Raw genomic sequence first — 12,976 nt, 5'->3', positions numbered from 1 at the left:
CCACTTTGGTGTGTGTATTCTGGTTTCCAAATGTAAATGTTTTACATCTTTTTGATTATAGAATAAATGAGTACAGTTATGGGGAAGAGAGGGGACTGTGCAGAGATATTCTGGAATCAGTACTAGGGAGTATGTTTCTACTGTAAAATGAGGGGTGAGGCTAAGTAGACTCTAAAGTCACTTTTTTTTGTTTTTTGTGGGGTTTTTTTTTTTTTTTTTTTGGTGGCTGGCTGGTATGATTCATCCATGTTATAGCACGTGTTAGAATTTCCTTCCTACAAAGGCTCTGTTGGGCTGGCTGGTTAGCTCAGTTAGTTAAGAGCATCGTGTTATAACACCTTCTATTTTTGATGTCCTGTGGCCTATTGAATTTAAATTGAATTGTAATCCTGATTTCATCATTGAGCTCCTAATGTCAAATTTAAAATCTCCTTTTAATACAGGCTTTTTTCTTTCTTTTTTTCTTTCATTTTTTTTGCAAAAATTAAGAGAAATTCAAATTTATTTTGGGGTGTTAAATGAGTCACTTTACCCTGTTTAAGAACTTGTATTTTCTTGTTACAATGATTTCTTTTTTTTTTTTTTTTTCTTTTTTTGGACAAAAAGACAAATGAGAAGAAAAAAAATCATATGTAATTACTACTACCCAGAGATAATTACTGTTAACATTTTGGTGATCTCCCAGTATTTTTCTGACAAATTCATTCTTAAAATCGAAATCTTCCTGAACACACTGTGTACTAATTTGCTTCTTTGTTTTCCATTTATCTTTCTGTCATTAATTTTATCTTTTTCAAGGTTGCATAGCATTTTACTGTAAAGATGGATGCATTATGGGATATTTAACCTGGGTGCATGGGTTGAATTCAGGGGGTCCAATAATTTATTTGTTTATTAATAGTTTTTTTTACATTCTGTGATGTTGGAGGGGCAGAGGGGGAAGGACATAGGATGGAGGAAGGAGGAGGGGCAGGGTTGAGGCCTGTGGCACCCCCCCCTCATTCCCGCGGGGGAAACCAGAGGGCTTCCAGTGGTGGCTTGGTTATAGCTGGGTTAGGTGCAGATGTCAGGGGAGTGTGGCTGAAGCCGTTGTGTCCCCGCCCCCCCCCACCAACCCAGCCCGGGAGCCCAGGGTGCTTCTTGCAGCCGCTTGGTTGTTGCTGACCTGGTTGCAGGTGTTGGGTGTAGCTGAGGCTCTCAGCCCCCCACCACCCTGGTTTGGGAGAGCCTGGGGTGCCTCCTGTGGAGACTTGGCCACCACTGGGCTGATGGCGGGTGTCGGGGGGCATGACCAAGGCCCCCCCAAATCCCAGCTGAGGGCCCCCACTGCCCCAGCTTGGGAGAACCTGGGTGCTACCTGTGGTGGTTCAGTGGTCATCACTGGGATGGTTGCAGGTGTCAGGGGGCATGGCTGGGGCCCCCAGCCCTCCCCCCTCACTGGCTTGGTAGCCCAGGGGACTTCTGGTCCTTCTAGGTTTTATAGGTATTCTTTGGTGATGAGAGACCTTTACTAGTTAATATCAAACTTTGGTCTGTGGGTATTTTGTTTTTTCTTTCAGTTCTGAGCTAGATTATTTGCTGTTTCTACCACTTAAAATCTGCACTGGAACTAACTTCTCGTCCTTTGCTTGCTTCTAAAATGGGGGAATTTCCTGTGGGGATCAGCACTAGAGCTCTGTGGCTGAGCTAAATTGTTGCTTTGCTGCTGATTCCCTGGGGAAGGCTTTGTGAGCAGCTTCAGGTTTTAATGGTTGACTATATAGGTACTTCCGGGTTTAGTGAAATCCAATACTCTTGGGTTGTGTAGAAACTCTGGTCTAGGCCTTAGTCTTTTCAGCCAACTGTACCCCCTGCAGTTGTGTATTCCTAACCCGTCTCCACTGAGTTGTCCTGCACTGATTGTGGGGCAGATCAGCTGTCCATGCTGTGCCCCATTGTTCTTTTGGTGGGCCTGTCTCCCCCACCACCAGCACTCCAATCACTTCCAATGTGGAGGGTCCTGCACTGGTTCCTTGTGATGATTCACGGGCCTCTGAGTGGCTCCTCACTCCTATGTTAGGTCCATAGGAACCATGTTAGTGGTCTTGCTGGCCTGGGGGCCACCAAGGCTCTCTTCTCCCCTGCAGCCTCCAAGCAACTTCATCTGAAGGGCACGGCTGAGGCTTTTGTCAGCTCCTGCTCTGTGCACTCACCAGCTCCAGCCTTAAAGTGGCCAGGGCTCGAAAGACTGTTGGAGCGGTTCTTTCTTTCTCTTATTGTGGCTTCTTCCACCTTCATGCGCTCCATAGGTCTCTGCTCCTCTTCCCCTGATCCCTAGCAGCCCCAGCTTGGCTGTCGTTGCTTTTTTAATAATAGTAGATTGGTTGATTTGTGGGAGAGGGTGACGCTGGGAACCATCTATTCTGCCATCTTGACTGGAAGCCCTTGGGTCTAATAATTTAGATAGGTACAGACTTATATGTTTATTTTCACCAATGTTTAACTGAAATGTACCATTTCTTTTTATTATAAATTTAGGCAACAAATAACGATATTAGCAGTACCTAATACTGTGGTATCAGTAGGATGATAGAGAATTCACATTTGATTCCTTTATAGTCTTTGCACATATGTTGAAATGTTACTGACTGTTTCAAAATTATGGTCACTATTTCATATATTTAAAAACATTATTCCTAGAAGGTGTCCATAGGCTTTAGCAGACTGCCAGATGGTTTATAGTACAAAAAAGGGTCAAAAACCTCTGCATTCAATCTCACATTTTGAAGCTAGTTTAAATAGGTATCTATTTTATACACTAATGAGAAGTACCTGAAGTTAAAACTTTTGCCTACGTCTGTGATTATTTGGACATAGGGTGAATCCCTAAAAGTGAAATTTCTTCAAAGAATAAATATCTTTTGAAGTTTTTAACGAACATCAAGTTACCCCCCATAATTGTACCAGTTTACTCTCTACATTATATAAAAAGTACCCTGCCGTCCTTTTTTAAATCACTGGCCTTTTATATTCTCAAGGTCCATTGTGGTTGGCACTGTAAGGGGTCACTAGTAGGTATCCTCAGTTTGGTGTAATATTCAAGGAACTTCTGCAAAACCAAAATATGAACAGTGTAGCATCATCAACATTTCATTGTATTATAGTTATACTAGTTTTACATACAACTTGGGGACACCACTAGGATGGCATGTTGTATTCCAGGACTCTAGACCAGAATCTTTGAGAATCCCCTCATACGAGGAGCCATAGATTGGATGAAGCAATGTCCTTGAATTAGCAGTCTTCTTTTTTTGGTGTCTATGTGGAAGAAGTGAAATTGTCACTTTTGAAAATAATATATGCACATGGCAATGAAATTGAAGTTGACTTTTTGCTGAATAAATGGGAGATTGTGGAGAGAGTAGGAAGAAGGAAGGGCAGCTAGTGTTCAGAACTGAACTCCTGGTAGAATGGGATGGGTTTAGCACACAGCTCCATGGGGACCCTAGTGGAGAAAAGGGAATCCAATAATAACTTACAGAAAAAACAGGTCAGAGTAGGGATATATATGAGTGCAGACCTGGGCCTAAAAAGTATCCTAGAGTAGGAGGGGAGCGGGTTGGTCCCTGGATTTGGATCCTGCCTCTGCCACTTAGTAATTTTGTCACTTTGGCCCTCTCTGGGCCTTGTTTGCTTTCTAGTAAAAGGGGATTTGACATGGTGGTCTTTTAGCTCCTTTCCTGTTGTCGTTTGTGGCTTTCTCATCTAGTTCCAGGGCATTATGGGCTTTTGTCCCAGAGGTTCTTATCCTGCATGTAGTAATTACTTGTTTGGTCAATTCTTGCTAAAGGGCCTGAATTACACAGAATGCTTCTCTTTGCAAATGATCGAACACCTAATTAGAACTAACTTCAGGGAAATGTGGTATGTGTTGGAAGGCTCTTAACACATAGCTTACAAAATAGGAAAGAATCAGTGAGAAATTAGGGATGTTGAATCCAGGGCCTCCAATTTTGTCAAGACTCTGTCTCTATCTTTCCTTTGCTTTCCCAGTGTGGGTTTTATTTTCTCCTTTTGTGGACTTGCCTACTATCTGAGCAAGGGGATATGCTCATATACTCTGGCATCATGAACAATCAGGGGATAGTTCTTCCTCTTCTGTATGCAGTCAGAAAAATCTCAAGGAAGGACTCCCAACTAGCTTGGCTTGAATCGTGCACATACCTGGACTGGTTTCCATAGTTGCGGGGAAGGGTTATTCTTGCCCAGCTTGGGTCAGATGCCACCTGTGGACCGTCATTATGACCAGCATGGTTGAATCCTGCAAAAAGGGGTGGCATTTGCATTTAGGAACACTTGGATGATATAAAAAGAAAAACGGTTCAACAAAAACCTGGTGTGTGGGGGATTTTTTAAAACATCTTGGAAATTCATGAACTAGGCGGCAGCAATCTTCAGACTTGGTGTATAATCTATTTTTTTAAAAAAACCACAGTGAGGTAACAATTTGCACCTGTTAGGATGTCCATTATTTAGGGGGAAAAAAAGGCAGAAAACAAGTGTTGGCAAGGATGTGGAGAAATTGGAACACTTGTACATTGCTGGTAGGAATGATAGTATGGTGCTTCAAAGAAAAAAACAAAAATTAGACATACAATTACCATATGATCTAGCAATTTCCCTTCTAGGTGTATACCCCAAAGAATTGAAAACAGGAACTTGAACACATACTTGTAAACCAGTGTTTGTATCTATCTAGTCACAATAGCCAAAAGGTGGAAACAACCCAGTGTCCATCAGTGGGTAAATGGAAAAACAAAATGTAGTATATACATACAATGGAGTATTATCAACCTTAAAAAGGAAGGGAATTTTGATACATGCTGCAACATGGATGAACCTTGAAGCTGTTATGCTAAGTAAAATAAGGCAGACACAAATACTGTATGATTCCACTTTCAAGTGGTCCTTAAGAATAGTCAAATTCATAGAGACAAAGTAAAATAGAAGTTACCAGGGGCTGGGAAAGAGGTAGTGGGGAGTTAGTGTTTAATGGTACAGAGTTTCAGTTTGGGATGAAAAAGTTCTGGTGATGGGTGCACAAAAGTGTGAATGTACTAAATGCCTCCGAATTGTGTATTTAGAAATGGTTAAAGTGGTAAATTTTATGTTATGTATATTTTACCACAATAAAAAAGCTTTGATATGACATACCTCTTGCACATTTTAACTCAATTCATCATAAGTGAAAATGCATCCAGCAGATTTGAAATAGAGAGATTTGATACCTTTTATCTGTTTGAAGATATGTAAACCAGTTCTTTTAACAGTAGGAAAAATTTTATTATTCCTTTTCTCTTTTACTCATATTTCTAGTCCACTTCTCCCACAGTTTTATCCTAATGTAATATTTTATGCTTGAGTTTTTTGTTGATCATATGTCATATTTCTCTGCAACAAAGTATATAAACAAGTTTTTAATTGTCTCCTGCAACTAAAAGACTGTAAGTCTTCTAGATTGCTAAGACAGTTGATTGGTAGGACAATTGATTAAGACAATCTAAATGTTATAAATTGGTAAAATTTTATCCTTTTAAAATATTTATTGGAAATGCTTCTTAATGAGATAAGTGAGGCTTTTTTAAAACATGTTTTGGATGACTCACTTATTGCTGGAATGACTCTGTTTTCTACACCAAATATATTTCTGTTCTTTGTTTTTATAGATCTTATGCTTTGGGTAAATTTATTCACATAAAATAAGTAGATGGGGAGTGAAGCAGTGTCACTCAATTCTTTGAACTCTATGAGTTCTATGTAAAAAGTCAGTCATCATTATTTTTAGACATCTACTTGCTGACAGTTCTATTCATTCCTCCTGCATATGTTGAAAGAAGGAACTGGAAACCATCTAATTTGTGAAAAGATTTGTTACCTCGTTATACCAGACATTGAATTACTCAGTTTCTTGGAAGTACACCAAAAGTGCTTTATCAAGATTTCAGATGACTGAGACACCCTGTTTAAACTCATTATACGTAAAGATTGAGAAAAATTAAAATATTGTCAGTGTAAAAATACCTTTGCCAATACAGTGTTCTTAAATGGTTTTTATCTTATCACTTGCTTTTAAGTATATTTTGTCAAAACCTTGGCCCTATAAATTTAACACTCTGTTTACAGAAAATGTCTATCATAAGAGTGTGGTGCTGATAACACCAAGGTCAAGGGTTTGGATCTCCATACCAGCCAGCTGCCCCCCCCCCCAAAAGTCAGAAAACTTAGTTTAATGGGGTCAGTTCTTACTGTCAAACCATCATTTCAGTCAGACTTGCTCATTTTTTTCTCAGTGTTTTATGAACATTTTCAAGCATACAGACAAGCTGAAAGAATTATGAAGTGAATACCACTAATACCACCTAGATTCTACAATGAACATTTTGTTGTTTTTGCTTTATCACATATTCATTTATTCCTCTAACCATTTATGAGTGCATCTTATAATTAGTTTCAAAGTAAGTTGTAGACATGGGTATAGTGCAGCCCTGAGTACTTCAGCATGCATATCGTTAAGTAATGTTTATTATTTGTTTACAATTTTTGGAGATAAAATTTACATACAGTGAAATGCACAAATCCTAAGTGTATCATCAGGTGCATTCTGAGTTAATGCACACATCCAATCCCATCAAAATATAGATCGTTATCATCGCCTTAGAAAAGTTCCCTCACACCCCTTCCCAGTCCACTCCCAATGTTATTCTCCAGAGGCAACTAGAAATTTTTTTTTAAACCATATGAGTGTATTAGTTTTGTCTGTTCTAGAAATTCAAATAGAATCATATGAATATGTACTCTAAGGCTTATTTTACTCACTATAATTGAGATTCATCCATGTTATTGCATGTATAAGTAGTTTATTTTTATTGCTGAGTAATATTGTAGTATATGCATCTATACCATATTTTTAAAAAAAATTTTTTCTGTGGCAGCTGACTAGTACAGGGATTGAAGTCTGGATCTTGGTATTATCAGCATCATGCTCTAACCAACTGAGCTAAATGGCCAGCCCCCATGTTTTGTATATTCTCCTGTTGATGATCACTTGGACTGTATCCAGTGATCATGATCCAGTGTATTTTGGTGATCATGAATAAAGCTACTATCACCATTTTTAGGTCTTTTTGTAGTCATATGCTTTTATTCCTCTTGGTTGAATACCTAGGAGTAGAATTGCTGGGTCATAGGATAATGCGTGTTTAATTGTATAGATATGAGAAACTGGCAGTCTTTTTTCCAAAAGGTTGTACCATTGTACAATAACAAATGGATGTTCTGATTGATAACATCAAATGTTGGCAAAATGTAGAGCAGTCTTTTTAATTTTAGCTATCTGGTAGGTGTGTAGTAATATCTCCTTGTGGTTTTACCTTGCATTTCTTTGATGTTGAGCACATTTTGAAGTTCTTGTAGGCCATTTATATACCGTTGTGAAGTGCTTTTCAGATTTCATGCCCTTTTAAAAAGTAGGCTTTTTTTTTTTTAACTTTTGGGTTGTTAAGATTTCTTCTATACTCCAGATACTCTAGATACTAGCCATTGGTCAGATATAGTTGCAGATATTTTCTGACATTTTGTGGCTTACCTAATTTTTTTTTTTTTTTTAAATGACTGGTAAGGGGATCTTAACCCTTGACTTGGTGTTGTCAGCACCACACTCTCCCAAGTGAGCCATGGGCCGGCCCTCTATTTTCTTAATGGTGTCTTGATGAGCAGAAGTTTTTGATTTTGATATGTCCAGTTTATCCAAATTCTTTCCGATGATCATTGCTTTCTGTGTCCTACATAAGAAATCTTTACTTCTCTACATCACCCTTCCCTGCCAAGGCACAAAAAAATTAGGGAATCTTTATAGTTATATTTAGCTTTTACTTTTAGGTTTCTCTGATTCCTATTAAATTAATGTTTGTATATGGATTGAGGTAGGAGGTCAGGATTCATTACTTTCCCCCCCATATGGATATTTGGTTGTTCCCACACCATTTAAGTCTTTCCACATTGAAATGCTTGAAGGCAGGTACTATTATTTGGATTACACAAATAATGTATATTAATTTGGTAGGAATTAACTTTTTAACAGTAACGAATCTCTAGTATGTGAACATGATATATGATGTTTTAAAATCTAAACATGTTAATATTTTAAGAAATTGTAGAAATCACTTTGAAATAACTTACAGAATTTATTTGAAGATTATTTAAATCTTGACTGCTTTTAATAATCCAGTGATCATATATTTATACTAGTACAAAATAAACTTATTATTCTCTTATATCTTAATCTGTAATGGTGTAATTTAATGTATAGCTAAAATTATAAGGAGGCTCTCCTTAAATATTATAGACAACACGTATTTTGTCTCTTCTGACCTAGTATTCCACTTACCAGTGTGCAGATTAGCAATAAATCACTCTCCAGAGTGTGAACTTCTGGAGAGTTGTGATTAACTGAAGCTTAGCCTATTTTGTTCAGTGAATAGTGTGAAAGTTTTAAAAGTAAGCGAGGGCCTGAAGATTGGCTTTGATCAGAGAGATAACAGGGAACCATTGAAGGTACTTGTTTACAAAAGTAAACACCATGAAGAAAGTGGTCTTGAGTAAGACTGAGATGAATTACCTGGGAGAATCTAATCCGTTTTAAACTTTTACTATTCAAAGTGTGGACCAGTAACACTGGCATCACTTGGGAATTTGTTGGAAATGCAAATTCTGGGGACCAACTCAGACCCACTGAATCAGAATCAGTGTTTTTAAAAATTCCCAAGTGATTCATGTGCATGTTAAAGCTGGAGAAACACTGCTCTAGAGAAACTTGGAGCCACCCTTGTGTGAGTGGATAAGGGCCGTAGCACAAACAGAGCAGCGAAGTGATTTTTTTTTTTTTTTTTTTTTTTTTGTGACCGGCACTCAGCCAGTGAGTGCACCGGTCATTCCTATATAGGATCCGAACCCGCGGCCGCGCTCCTAGCGCAGCACGCTACCAAGTGCGCCACAGGCTCGGCCCAAGCGAAGTGATCTTAACAGATGACTTCTTACATGTTTTTCCACTTTAAATTGTTAAAATCGTTTTCTCATAATGGGGATTTTGGTTTTCTGGATTTGGGGGAGAAAATATCCAAACTCTTTTTAAAAATACATTCTCAGGGCTGGCTGGTTAGCTCACTTGATCAGAGCACAGTGTTGTAACTAACACCAAGTGGTCCAGGGTTCAGTCTCTGTACCAGCCAGCCACCAAAAAAAAAAAAAAAAGATACATTCTTAGAACTGCTGCTTTATGGATTTGTTTAAACTTTAAGAATCATAAATCATGGATTTAAATAATAGTCTCAGCTAACTGTAAAGTCAGTTATTTGAAAGAATCTCATGGGGACAAATGACTCAGTGTTCTGTTTTTGCTACTCCCAGGGACTGAAATTAGGGGATGAAGTAGAGATTTTGTGAAACAGCTCAAGTGTGGTTGCCACAAAAACTATAATAGTGTGCTTGTTGGAAGTCTGTCAAGGAAAAGGACAGAAGAAGATAGATTTTATTTTGTGTTATAATGTTTGTGTAATAACTAAAAGAAAATAAATCCATTAGCACCCCTGCTACCCTCACACACATTAGCTGTTCATATTTTGTTTCTTTACCAGCATTGTCCATCAACCTACAGAATTTTCATGTAGTTATCCTCATATTATAATTGCAACTGTGTATTCTGTTTAGTTTTTTTAACGTTATTTCCTTCTTCCTCCCCTCCTTTCCAGTTGTTCTGTGCCCTCCTTCTCCACTCCTTCTTGTCCTTGCTCTCCCTGACTCTGACCTCCTTAGCTATGATCTCTGGTTCATCTTGGGCCCTCCAGCAGATTATTTCCTGTTTAAGAGCTTACAAAGACCCCTCACTGCATGCCTGATCCTAAGTTCATCCTGGCTTGAATAGTCCTAATACACCTACCTTACCTTCTCCGTTATCACCTTCTCAAAACTAGACCTTTTTTTTTCAAGGATCAGCTTGTGAGGCCTTTGCTCTGTGAAGTGCTTTTCAGTAAAGCTATAACAGGTCTCCCAGATTCCTCAACTAATTCCTTGCAGTTCATGTGCTTTATATACAGTTGAGCCTTTATAACACCCTGCCTTAATGATTTCACAAGTGGAGACCCAAAGGCAGTATTCTTTTCTTGTCTTACTTCCCTGCTTGCCAGGTGCTCAAGAGTGATACTTGAAGAGGTCCCTACTTTGTGCTAAGTTTTGGTACTGTTAGAGGAGTCAGAGATGGCTGCCCGTGGCTCACCTGGGAGAGTGTGGTGCTGATAACACCAAGGCCACGGGTTTGGGATGGCCGGTTAGCTCATTTGGGAGAGCGTGGTGCTGACAACACTAAGTCAAGGGTTCAGATCCCCTTACCAGTCATCTTTGTTTAAAAAAAAAAAAGAGTCGTTAGAGGACGGACAGATTCTTACCATGCTGAGGATGGAAAAGATCAGCATTGAGGCTATGAAACTGTGAGCTGTGGAGCCAGAGTCCCTGGCTCTCCTGTCTGCATTTTGAGTTAAGGGGAAGTTCTATTTTAACTTTGAACTTTGAGTTGGTTTATGTATTTCCTTGAGGAGTTCAGTTTTTAAAAGTTTGGGAAGTTAACTATAGAAAAGATAACTGATATTTTCAAAGGGAAACAATTTTAAGAATTTGGACTGAATTAAGAAAGTTAAAATGGAAACTTTGTGTAGGTATCAGTAAAAGAAATTTGGAGAATGCATTTGAGACATGGTTCAAGTAGATTGCCTCAGAATGAGAACTATCACTTCAGCCTGTGCTTGTTACCAGCTTTTAGTATCTTAGTGCCTCGTTGGTTCTTGGCAAAGAATTATGAAGGATAGCCTCCAATAAAAAGGGCCAAGTGTTCAGTGTCAGATATGAGAAGCACAGGTGGGCTTTTGCTTATTAAAATCAGCCTTTGTTTACCAGACCTTTTGAGTTAGTGTATGTTAGCTTGCGTTAATGGTTTACTTCTCAAACTTCCTTTTGGTACAGAGCGAAGAGGTGGAGCAGGATGGGTAAGTTTGTAGAGATGGGATCACGAAGCCATCAGAAAGGAGGCTTTTTGAGTAAAATGTTTCTGAACATGAGTGGCTATGGATAAAGTGATTATGCCTGCCAGTTCATCTCTAGTTAAGCTTGCAGTCCTGGTGTGATTAACAACATTTACCCCTTTCTCTCTCAAAAGTATCCCGACTTGGGTAACAAATGATATGGTCACCCTACTGATACAATACTTTGTGCCAGACACTGTACCACATGTTTCTTTAATCCTCACAAAACACCTGAAACATAGCTGCTGCTGCCACTGCACAGATGAAAAGATACTCAGAAAGGGTAAGTAACTTGATTGAAATCACACAGAGGCAGATTTGGTGAGCAAAAGCAAGGTCTATCAGACTTCTAAAGTTACATGATCTTTCCCAGCCTGCCACACTAAGGGTCTCAGGTATGGCTTCGGTTGGCTTTACTACAATGGTAGTAAAAAACCTTCATCTGGAAGAAACAGTGGGTTGGGGAATGCTTGGATAAGGGTTAAGGGCAGGCTTTGTGGTGGGTATTCTGAAGTTAGGGTAGAGTGGTACATTTTTTAGATCCGCAAGCTCCTGGATGCTTGTCATCATTTGGTCTTTGAGGGGTTAAACAGACCTGTTGGTTAGGCCAGGGGTCTTTCAGTTTGGGGTGGGAAGGTTATGGTAATAATATAGGTCAGTACTACTCAAACTTCTGTGTGCCATATGTATTAACTGGGAATCTTGTTAAAATGCAGATCAATTCCATAGGTCTCAGATGAGGCCTGAGATTCAGTATTTATAACAAGCTCTTGGTGATGCTGATATTGCTGGTCTGCTATGCTATAATTTGAGTAGCAAGGGCATAATTGATTAGATTCTCTCTGCCTGGGGTATAGGGGTGGCCATGTACACAGATGCCCAGATTTTAGAGATGCAGGGTTGGGGGTGGTGCATGGCTGCTTCTAGACATAGATGTCCTCAGATTGGGGTAGAAGGGATTATATAGATACTTAGGATACCTAGTTTAGGGGAGAGTAGATACTTAAATATGGGTGTTTTTTTTTTTTTTGGAAGCATTATGCTTTTGTAATTAATACTCAGAGGTTAATTAATTTATTTTATTTTTTTATTTTTTGACGGGTGAGGGGATTGCAACCCTCGGCACAGTGTGTGGTTTGCACCACGCTCAGCCAGTGAGTGCACCAGCCATCCCTATATAGGATACAAACCTGTGGCCTCAGCGCTACCAGCGCCACACTCTCCCTTAGTGAGCCACGGGCAGGCCCCTCTCACAGGTTAACTTTAAAGTGTATCCTTAGCCTGGGGGAAGGGTGGACATAGAGAAGCAGAAGGGAGTGGTCTGGGGTGGGGATAGCACCAGTGTGGGTGAGTTCTTGCTCAGCCTGTGCAGTGGTGAACAAGGCTTTGACAAACAGAGACGGGGAGCAAGCAGAGTATCTACAGCCAGACAGGAATAACGTGGATGGATGACACAGCAGCAGAGCTCCAAAAAAAAAAAAAAAAAAAAGGAAAGGAAAAACCTCTGAAGGGAGGAATCCCTCCCACAGACTGATGTTTTCCCCTCTAGGCTATGCCTGAGTACCTGTGGACACAGGACATACTGCTGGAGGCTCTGGCTAGCTATTCCTGTGGCTAATAGCATGATCCCCCTCTCTCCTGCCCCTCTCAGACCTGCCTTAGGGAGGTCCCAGGTGGGCATGCTTCCTGTATCTGCTTACTTCCCCTTGCAGCAGGGGAGAACAAGCAGGTAGAGTGCTACCAGCCTTGTCCAGGTCCAAGCAATCTGCCTGCTTGGGCTGGGAGCATTACCCACCCTCCCTTTATGAGGAAGAAGCCAATGACCAAGGGTCGTGTAGGAAAAGGACTGATGCAGGAGGAGATATTGT

Source organism: Cynocephalus volans, chromosome 3 (genome assembly GCF_027409185.1).
Source record: "Cynocephalus volans isolate mCynVol1 chromosome 3, mCynVol1.pri, whole genome shotgun sequence".
Lineage (NCBI taxonomy): Eukaryota > Metazoa > Chordata > Mammalia > Dermoptera > Cynocephalidae > Cynocephalus > Cynocephalus volans.
This window is presented reverse-complemented; position numbering follows the sequence as displayed.